We start from the raw sequence: 11063 nt of genomic DNA on the forward strand, positions 1-11063 counted from the left end.
CATGTCACTTGGATGGATTCGATGCTGGCGTGACCACAGTGCACATGTCTGCTGTTGCTCACAGTGGTCCAAAGGACCGCACAGGGAGTTTGTGTGTTCGCTCAGACACATGAAAAATTAGAGGGAACATTGATCCAGAGTGATCTGCCAATCTTCAGGCATGTTTTCATCAACCTTCGGGACTGTCTTGTCGGAAACTGACAGTCTCCCGCTCCTTTGTTTGAAGTGAATTTCAGTACGACTGGCTGCAAACTCTCTACATCGCTTGCGAACATTTTTGACATCCATGCACAACTGTCCATACACGTCTCTCAACTGGCGATGAATTTTAAAGTGGTCCTTTTGCGTTCAAAAACAGAATAACTGCGCGCGCTTCGCACTTGGCGGTAGCGTTCAATGGGAGCTCTATTTTCATAGGGCTGCCAAGCCAAGATTGAGCATCCCAGCGAAGCCGTGCATGCTTGTTTGGGAGTGGAGGAAGCACCAATCACAACAGTGTGGCCAACAGCCGTACGAACAGTTTCTATACGTCACCACTGCTTTGGGAGACCTTACTTTTGGGATTGCCCTCATATATAAAATAAACTTAGCAGAGAATAATCTTGATAATCTAACCTTTACATTTTACATAAACAGTGGTTTCTATAAATATTCAACAGAAATGAAAAGCATAACAACAACACAAAAAACCATGTTCATTGCAAAATAAATTGTGTGTAGTTACAATAACATAAAAAAGACTATGGTTGACAAAGCATAACTTAATTGCGTGCAACCGATGTACATATGTTTTTAATGTTAATCCAACAGGTTATTTTTTTCAGTGTAGATGGGCCCTATAGTTTCTGTTTTACATTAACATGCAACATGCAGACCGCTGCACACGCATGATGTCCTAGACAACTTATCAAAACAGATGAGATTAAACTTTCATTTTACCTGAGGGTGCCTTTGTAGATACGATCAGAGATGTGGTAATACATGTAACATACTAACAATGTCAAGTGGGAATGATATAAATATTTAGCTAAAACCAGAGGTTTAATTATAAATGAGGAAGGACATTTGAGAGAAAACGGTATGGATGATGCAGTCTGAGGACGTGTGAAGGAACAACCACAAAACACCAATATTGTACATGGCAGGTGAAACGAATGGGAAGCTGTGGTAAAATAACCGTTTCAAGCCAAAGCTGTACAGATTGCAGCTCACTGCACTCTAACAGGTGTAATGAGGATACAGAAGGTATGAAAAGACCTAGGTACTGTACACAATGCACATGTCAATCTGGTGAAAATAAAGTACATGTAGAGGAAAGGCGATCAGTGCCACACAGTGCACAGAAGCAGTGAGAGTGCAAAATATATCGACACTGTCACCTACTGACGCGGTCATTATCACTAATCTAAGATGAGGGAGGAAATCGTCTAAAATAAGCTAAAATATCACTGCATTGGCCACACCTTTGATTTCCATTTAGCTCATGTTGCTCCTGAGGCCCTTGAAGGCTATTTTTCATGCAGACCCCCTCCTTTGGTGCTCCCCCCACCCACCCCCCACACCACCCCTTTTTTATTCCCCAGCCCTCTCATCCCCTCTCCACCCCATTGCCGCCAACAATACCCCTCTCACCACACCGCCCCACTCTCAACAGGCTTCTGTGGAATTTATTCAAATATTTTGACATTTCGCCTCCCCTCACTTCCCGAGCAGAAATGATTTGTGACAGCTGGAGATGGGTTCGGTCGGAGGAGCTTCATCTAACACCCTGCCTTCTTTTTTTTTTCCTTCTCTGTCCTTCTTTGTAGAAGGGCAGATTTTTCTCTTTCGACTCCCCATCTTTTTTTTTTCCCTTCTTTATTCACCACTGCTCCTGTTAGCTGGCACAGGCCTTGAAAGCCTCTCACCCAGTTTTTTTTTTCATGTGACTTCCTAGTGTGATAGACAAACTGGGTGATATTCTTCTATTTGTTGACATTTTGTGTTTGCTGTCTCTTTTTGTGCCTTTTGCTCAGTGCCCACCTACTGTTTGATCCTGGGCTGACACCATGTATTGGTAACATGGAGGGTAATCCTTCTATGAAACGCCTTTCATCTGACTCCTCTGACGATCGAGTGCAACAAAATCCTCGCTTGTGTTGCCTATAGACAAATATAAATAACACAATTTTTCTACAGTGTGATCACCTGCATGGTGTTGCGCAAGCTGGACAGTAAGGGAATGACACCAGCACTTTCAAGGTGCCTTATTTTCCCACATGCATTTCAATAGCTGATAAACTGATAGAGCATCAACATGAGGAAGCGGTGCATCAGCCAGTGCTGCCTGTGACAGCAGAGTGCGGACTACAGCGCGGTGCACTGACAACAAAGACTCCATTTGAATAATGCTGCTCATTAGTTGGGGGACAGGGCCTTTTTCTGTTGGCGCCTGTCCCTGGTCACTTTGCACCACTGCGATAGACAAACACGCACACAGACTCAACACCAAGGCTGTCATCCATCACCACGCTGGGAGAAAGGTAGGCGACGCTCAAGACAAATGCATTTTTCGTTTTTTTGTTGTTTTTTTTCCTCTGCAATGATTAGACATTTTCTCTTGTGGAGCATCACAGCATCCACACAGAGTGAAGAAAGTGATGCCAGCTCTCTTGTACTGTACATGGCGCAGACTGAAGGAAGCTATTGAAGAAAGATCTGAGATTCCAGCGGAGACTCGAGCTGTTGGAAATCCTTTATCAGCTCCAGTGTCAGACTACTGAAGAATAATAAACTTCCTGACTGACCACATTAAAAAAAAACAAAAAACAACGAATCGTCATTATAATCTGGCATCTGCATAAAATTAATGAGTTTCTGTCTAAATTATACTAAATTAAGTAGTTTTACTGTGTTTCGTTAATCTGTACATGTCCTAAAATTTTACCTCCATCTACTACAATCTACCGCCCCAAAAAAATGAAAAATAAAAAATTGCCATGAATACGAATCAAAGTCCAGTATCCAGGACTAAAGTTGGATATGCTTTTGCAAGGCAAGTGGAAACATGAAGCTAGCGTCAAAGACACTTCAGTCCCCACAGAGTCAAGTGAAAATGCCTAAAGCAAAAATAAGCATATTTGGTTTCCGTATGATAGGAGCTTATTGTTATTCATCATGAAGGGCTTGGCTAATTTGACTGACAAGTGGATGCTGTTTGGTTTTTGTTGTTGTTGTTGTTGTTTTTAAAAAGTAGTGAATTACTGATGGACCTTGCTGAAAAGCTAGCTCGCAACCACCACTAGCATTTATGGTTAACACCCTAAGCTAGCTCTGCCTGTACTGGGGTTAAGCTAGCTTAAACTGCCAGCTTAAATAAAAACAATTTTTTAAAAAAATAAACAAAAGAAAGCACAAAAGCAGGAAGCCAAAAAGAAAAGAAAAAAAAAAGCAAAATAGTGTTAATAATGAGTGATTATTTTCGATAAGATCTTAGCGTCATTAGCTAATGCTAGCTGCATTTATAAACCATACCAGAAACTCTGCAAACATGGTTGAGGGGTCCAATCTAATAACACCAGTTAGTAAAGGTGAGGCTCAGCAGACAGCTGTGTGGGCGTAATGAGTTATAAAAAAAAAAACCCCAAAACATCAATCTACCATACAGCTGTTATGAAGTTAAATGGATTCATACTCATTTAGTGCTTTTCTACTCTGAGCATTCATGCATTTTCTGCTGCAAGCCTCAGTCACCCAATCACACACACACATTCATACAAGTGTTTTTTTTTTTCTCTACCTAAGGGCCTTGTATAACATTCGCACACAGATTGAAGCTGATGGATGCATTGGGGGCAATTAGAGATTCAGTATCTAGCCCAAGGATACTTGGACATACAGACTGGTGTAGCCGGGGAACTGATCCACCAAATGTCCGCTTAGTAGATGACCCGCTCTACCTACCCACTCTCTGCCCAAAGGTGGAAACAATCCAAAGAAAAACAAAGCATATTTTTGTACCAGGCTGTAGCCATCTATGTCTTGGAGTCAGCCTGAAATTGCCATTCCAGGAACTGCAGTTTCACCGTTTGATTAATTTTACAACCCTGGAGGTTGTTGCTTGCTTCAAATGCTGACTTTGTGGTTCTTTTTACAATGAAACACTCCCTTTTGTTTTTACAAGAGCACTTGTATCAGTCATTTCAAAAAGTAGCACCAGACAGCTGATATCAATGTTTAGCTGCTCTTTTTAGGACATCTTTATTTGGACAGAGCCAGGCTGGACTAAGCTAACTGCCTGCTGGTGGTGGATTCATAACAGCATTTTCCTCACTATGATATGATGATAGTTTTTCTTTAACTTGACCTTTTTGAATGATTGCACTACCTCAGATGAAAATATATACAGCATGCACCATAGGCATCAACTGAGTATCGGGAAATCCATCTTCAAGTACGAGCACATCTCTGGTAGAATTTAATTAGACAGTGGTTTATCCTTTATGCAAATAAAAAAAAGATGAAACCAAAGTAATTTGACTTAAAAAAAAAAGAATATTGTGATTGTTTGAACAGACCTGTGGAAAATCCAACTGTAGCTCTATAAAAGGAAAAGAATCAGTCATCTGCCAAGGACAGCCGGAGCTAATAAGTGTGTAACATGATAGAAAAGAAAATTAGTTCATAGCTGTCATCTTCTTGATGAAGAGGCAATCAAAATCAAAGTGAATCACTCTGTGAGGAGGATTGTGTTTTGGAATTCAAACGGGCAATGCTTCAATATGACAAATCAGCCGGTGTGGTGCATGTTGATTGATTCCGTCCATGAAAACCTAATAGATTTAGCCCTCTGTGAATTTGGCTCTCATTAACCTCGCAGCGTTTTCATACGAGAATGTATTGGAGCCATTTTATCCACCACTCAAAGGCAATTCAGTGGGTGATAAATCCTTTGGCTTATCTGGCTGCAGGTGACAGCACAGCAGAGCACTGAGGCTGACGGGGGCACAAACACACTCTCGCAGAAATGCATGCGCACATATTCACACTCCGCAGACACACGCAAACACACATTCTGTTGTGACGCACACACATTTTCTCATAGGGGTCGCCATGGTGACCCATGTGCGGAAAAACCCTGTGATCCAACCAGAACCGAAGACATGCTCCTCGACCCGAGCGGCCAGCCGTAACACAAAAATCTTCCTCTCAGCTCCCAGAAAAGAAGAGGAAGAAGAAGAAGAAGAAGGAGGGTACAAAAAAAAAACTGAATTCAATTACACAGTCAAAACCCACTCCTTGCCCTCCGGGAGTGATATCAGCACCATTTAAAAGTCTGATTACTCACAAAACCAATAACATTTTGACTCCTTGGTAATGGACCAGTAGATTAGAAAATTTAGATTACATTTAACTGCCTGTAGATTCTCATTAAAACGCCACCAACTAGTTAGAAACAATAGGTAATTAAGAGTGTAATGAAGCGCAGTAGCGTTAGCGCACGTCTGCACGTATGCTACTCTTGTGGGACCCAGCCTTACTTTGCACTTATCCTGCAGCAAAGCCATACCAGCGTCTCATTTGGGCAATACGACATATTTAATTAGATTAATGAATTTCGGTGCTGTCTCCATGGGGTTGGTTGCGCTCCTTGCAGTGACAGTATAACAACGCATTATATATTGGGGGAGGCTTGCAAGCTGCAGGCAGGCCGGTTTTAGGTTGGTCCCCTGACAGAGGCGCAGTTTGTGACAGTTTGGGTGGAACCTGTCTCAGGTTTACTCCTGCAAAATTGTCAAATGCAAATAATCATAAGCAAATGTGCTGCAAGATTAAGCACAAACTCTTATCCAAAACTCCAGATTTGATTTAGTAAAGTGAGGTGTATTGAATTAAACATGATTGATTGTAACAAAAACAGAACAAAAAGTGAAAAACACAGGCAAGAGAACTAAGCGTGATAAATGGGTTAGTGTTTGGCTTAAAGCTAGTCTCTGTTGCTCTGGCCAGTCAAAAGTAAATGCTTCGACACAAAGTAAAGACTAAAGGAAATTAAATGGGCCGTGGGTCTCTGAGGCTGCAGCTAACTTGTTTGAAACACTTGGAGACTGTTTTCAGCCTGCTGTAACAGTCAGTTGAAGAAAGTTTTTATTTTATAATGAAATGGCAAATAACTCAGAAATACATTTAGCACGAAGTTCATAGCACCAGTGTGATACTACCTTAATATGTTAGCTTAAACAGTGTTCCAATTGGGTTTACAGGCAGTTTTTAGGCTGAGATAATTTGCTACAAGAAGATGAGAAAAGGTTTTGCTGAGTGTAACATGAATAGGTGTTACTGGAGTTGAACTCACCTCTTACGACACTGCTGCTATGACACTTCTCTCTTCCACGTCAGCATTTCTGTGCCTGTGTTGAGTGTCTTATCTCGCACAAACCTTTTGGGTGGCAGCGACAGTCGATAACTCTGTTTTAACAAGCAGCTTATCTCACTGAACGTCACCTGTTTTTGAGCATATAGTCTGCTTTAGTGATTATTGGCGTAACCGGGGCCTTTTAATAGCTCTGCTGTGTTGAGATATATTTAATTAATGAATCATCCTGACTGTGCTGTTTACAAAAGTTGATTTACTTATTGATTACTGAAAAAACGAATCATTCGTAAGTCATTTTTCTTATTAGGTTACATGTTGTGAATTTTTATGTAATTACTTACTCGTATGCTTTGGCAGTGTGATTATGTAAAGTTTAATGTCAAAACACCACAGATACTAGTAATAAGAGAGGTTACAATCCATGTGAACAATAATACAGTGAGCACTATCATAAAATTCTGACTTAAAATTTAAGGGGAAAAGCAAACAAAAAAGGCAAAAATTGCATTGTTGATTTCAATAAACAGATTAGACTTTTGTTGAAAAAATGCACATGTCCAGATAGGGTTGATAGAATTGACTGCAAACAAAGAACAGCCCCTGGAACTAATCACCTTTCTCAGTTTTAGAAAATTTAAATGTAGTATACTACAAGGCCCTGATTGATCCACTCTGTGGGAGGAATAATTGCTAGTTATTAAGTTACTGATGCTGGCTACTCTGGACAGAGTATGATAGTTATTCCGAAAAAGAATGGATCAATAGAAGTTACAGCTGTTTACAGCTGTCGTTTAATAGCTGTTGCACCATCAATCCATCCATACTATACCAACTGTCACAGTGCAGCATGCGCTGTTGCCCCATGGGATGGCAAATTAATAACAAGGAGTTAGTAGTATATAGTAAATGTTTTTATCAAACTAAGTATTAGCTATAACTGTGTTTTAGGTTAAGGTGGGAGCTCTGGTTTCTGCTTTTTCTTTAGCTGTAACTTTAGCTTTGACTATTTGCATTATTTTTGTTTGATTCGGTTTTTAGAGCATTACAAACATTTTAACTGGCACTAACAAGAAGTCACATATTACTCCAGTTTTGGATTCTCTTCATTGGTTGCCAGGAAATTTTAGGTTTCATTTTAAAATCTTAGTTTCAACTTTTAGAAGTCTATGTGGTGAAGCTCCCCAGTATATCTCTGACCTGTTGAAACCTCATGCTTCTTCCCGAGCACTTCCCGAGGTCTTCAGGTCAGAAGTTTCTGTTGGTCCCACGCACTAGGTTCAAAACATGTGGGGATCAAACTTTTCAGACACTGGCAAGGCAACACTCTTCTGTTGTCTTTACACTCCATTGACTCTTTTAAAAAGACATGTCTATACACTTTGTGAAGACAATGTAGACCTATATGGACCATAGACTGTAATGGGGCTTAGTAACCGTGATATTATCTATTGGTTAGGGAAGTTTTTGAAACTTGGAACTGAGCGTTTTCCCTGTGGGCATCTTGCTGTTTTAAAATTAAATGTGATCTATGATAGTAACCATTAGGAGTCTCCCTCTGCTGGCTATTATCAGAATTAGCACATGTTTAAAGCACTTTCACTTCACTGCATCTTAAAGATGGCTGCAGCCATCTTTAAGATACAGTCCCTGTTTGCACAGCATTACACTGAACCATAAAAACACAATTCATAACTGATGAATAGATAGCATTCAAAGCTTTAACCTATTTAGTCAAATGTGTCCTCATCAGAGCCAAACAACACAGTTTATATTAACTGTACACTTTTGCACCTTCGCCTATGGACTGCGAAGCCATGCTCGCTATCATTTTTCTTTTGTAGTATTGCACTGCCCTCTATGGGACTGCATCTAAACTGCACACAGTTTTGTGTGTTTCGGGCATATCTCCTGCCCAACTGTTTTCAGCACATTATGGATCTATATTTCAGCACAGAGGGCATTACATTTTGGAGAGAAGCTTTTTAATAACAATTTCTCGAGCTCAGCTTTATTCAGTGTCTACTGTAAATGGCTTGCTGTATTTTAACTTTTTGCGCTGATTTTAGAGACAGGCACAGATGTTCCACTCTCTATGTGTATAGACACAGCTTGTATGTGAATCACTAGGGGAATATGTCTAGAAAGCGCATACGCATTTGCACACCTCCAACCTGGTAGAGTGTTTGTGCTTGTAAGTACTTGAATAATTGAGCCAGATTCAAACACACCATCTCTCTGAAAGGAGTCATGGAGGAGGAGGAGGAGGAAGAAGAGAGAAGGAGAGCAGATGGCCCAGTGCAGATAGACTCAGAGACTGGGAGCGAGGAGTGTTCTCTGAAGGACAAGGTCTTGTATTGTTGTGGCTGCGAGGGCAGCTCTGTCACACGTCGTACCAGGGGTCCCCAAAGAGCCAGGGTCTTATGGTGTCAGTGTCCCCCCAGTCCTCATCCCCCAGCCCTGGCCTATTGTGATTCTTGTTTTTTAATTTCTCAAACGCAATCAAGTGTGACACAAACTGTTTACCTAGCGTGTCTGCCACAACCAAGAAGAGAAAAGGAGAGGAGAGAGAGAGAGAAAAAACAGGCACACAAGCCAGGATCTCGGCACAAAAATAATCCTCCATAATACCAGAGAGTTTAAAGAGGCTTTGCCAACACCTCCCTGAATCCCCCCCTCCACCTCTCTTTGCTCTTATGAAAAAAGGAGGGGGGAGATAAAAAGAAAAAGGCAAGAAAAAAAAACACATCAGAAGAAAGCTGTTAAATTCGCCCCTCAGTCTCGTTTGGGATTGCTAATTATTGTTTTTAGAGCACAACAATTGGGGTATTAGGGCATAAGCGGCTGGAGATAACATCCAGAGGAAGGCGAGGGGAGGGAAAGGGGAGAAAAGGGAAGAGGTGCACGGGGGGAGACAGATAATGGCTCGACAGAAGGGGAGCTATGATAGGGTCTGGTCCATGGCAGCGTCTCTCTGTACTGCGACACACCACAATATCGGGGGACTCGCTGGCTCGCTCTGTCTCCAAGGATCTTGAAAAGTGAAGAAAACTTGGCAAGGAAAAGTTTCTAATGTTTGACAGATTATGAATTTGGCTGAGATCAGAAGAAAGGGAATGAGAACAAAGTCACCACATCACACCACAACAAACAATGTTAATATAACCAAAATATTCAGGAAAAGAAATGTAAAAATGCTGCTATAACACATATGCCTTAAGAAATATATAAAACCCTTGTGGAATTATCATCAAACACAACATTTATCATCAGCTTTATGGGAATTTTATGACTTTTAGCTCTTTGTTTCAGTTTTGGGCCCACATTAGACGCAACCAATGAACAGCAGAGTGGCACATTTAACAGATAAAAAGACATATTTCTCTTAGAGGACTAAGAAAGCACGATCTAAAGCAAAGGAGAGACAAAAGATTTTGAAAATCAGCTGTGGAATGAGTTACTTGCGAGCACAAAGACTTTTATCATCTTTCCATGACTTTTGGTGGAAAAAAAACCCTTGCAGTTTCTGTCATGGGTTACATTTTCATGTTACGAATGGGCCAGTTTTGGTGTTGGAGGTCTGCAAATGAAAAACTAGCAGATTTTGTGACATCACAACCAATATATAAGAGAAGAATCTAACTTTTTAAAGCAATGATAACTTTAAATTAGAGGTGATCCAAACACCGATCCTTGTGGAACATCAAACATGAAATCATAGACAGAGAGGACATGGTATGGCAACATAACATGTTTAATGATGTTGTTTATATTACATGGCTTGACTTGATTCAGGTTTATTTAGGGGGGAGTGGTTTGTGGTGCTTAACTGCTGACACTGATGGGCAAAGATAGATGGCACACTATCGTATTACATAATAATTTTATTTCAATGAAGAAAAGAAACTTTAGAGTACCAAAAAAAGTACCTGGAGATGGCGTATGCCCCAGAGGAGAGAGAAAAAAACAACTGGAAAACACACACACACACACACACACACACACACACACACACACACACACACACACACACACACACACTTTGGCTTTTATCCTGTGAATGAGCAGGCCAGCCAAAGTCATCTGGAAGCCTGCACATGCCAATGAATAAATAAAGCCGTAATTAGTAAAGAAAACAGCGCCACCTGTTGGTGTCCCACCCCTGTGAACTCGGACCATTATAGGGAGCTGTGGGAAACACCTGAGCCTACAAAGGCTGTGTGTTAAAGAGCTGGCACACGCTCAGAACGTGCGTGGGCGTATCAGAGGAAGTTTTTTTTTCATGTGGGCCACCCGTGTAACCATGTGTGTTTCAGGCCTTCCATTTGTAAAGAGGCTTACTGAGCATATGTGTTGGTATTGTGAGAGCGTGCATGTGTTTGTGTGTTCACTTGTGCTCGCTTGCGTATGTGAAGGGGTCCAACTGCATGTCCTGGGGCCCACCTGGCAGCATTGTGCAGATTCCGGGGCCTGAGCAGCTGGCCTGGGGGCTGGTGGGGGTGTTCGGTGCGGGAGCAGTAGAGGAGGTTTAAGAGGGGCGTGGGGAGGTCTTCCATGGCCGTTCTCCCACCAGACCCAGGCAGTAGGAGGCAGATGGGCAGGCCACAGTCACTGCCAGAGGGCCAGAGGGGCCACAGGGCCAAGGGACAGGGCCAGCCAAGCCCGACAGAGCTCACACGCATGGAAAAAACATCAAAAAGACCCCCCTCCC

This window comes from Mchenga conophoros, linkage group LG11 (genome assembly GCF_057382185.1).
Source record: "Mchenga conophoros isolate Kocher_MC1m ecotype Shallow Benthic linkage group LG11, M_conophoros_male_GT1.1, whole genome shotgun sequence".
NCBI lineage: Eukaryota > Metazoa > Chordata > Actinopteri > Cichliformes > Cichlidae > Mchenga > Mchenga conophoros.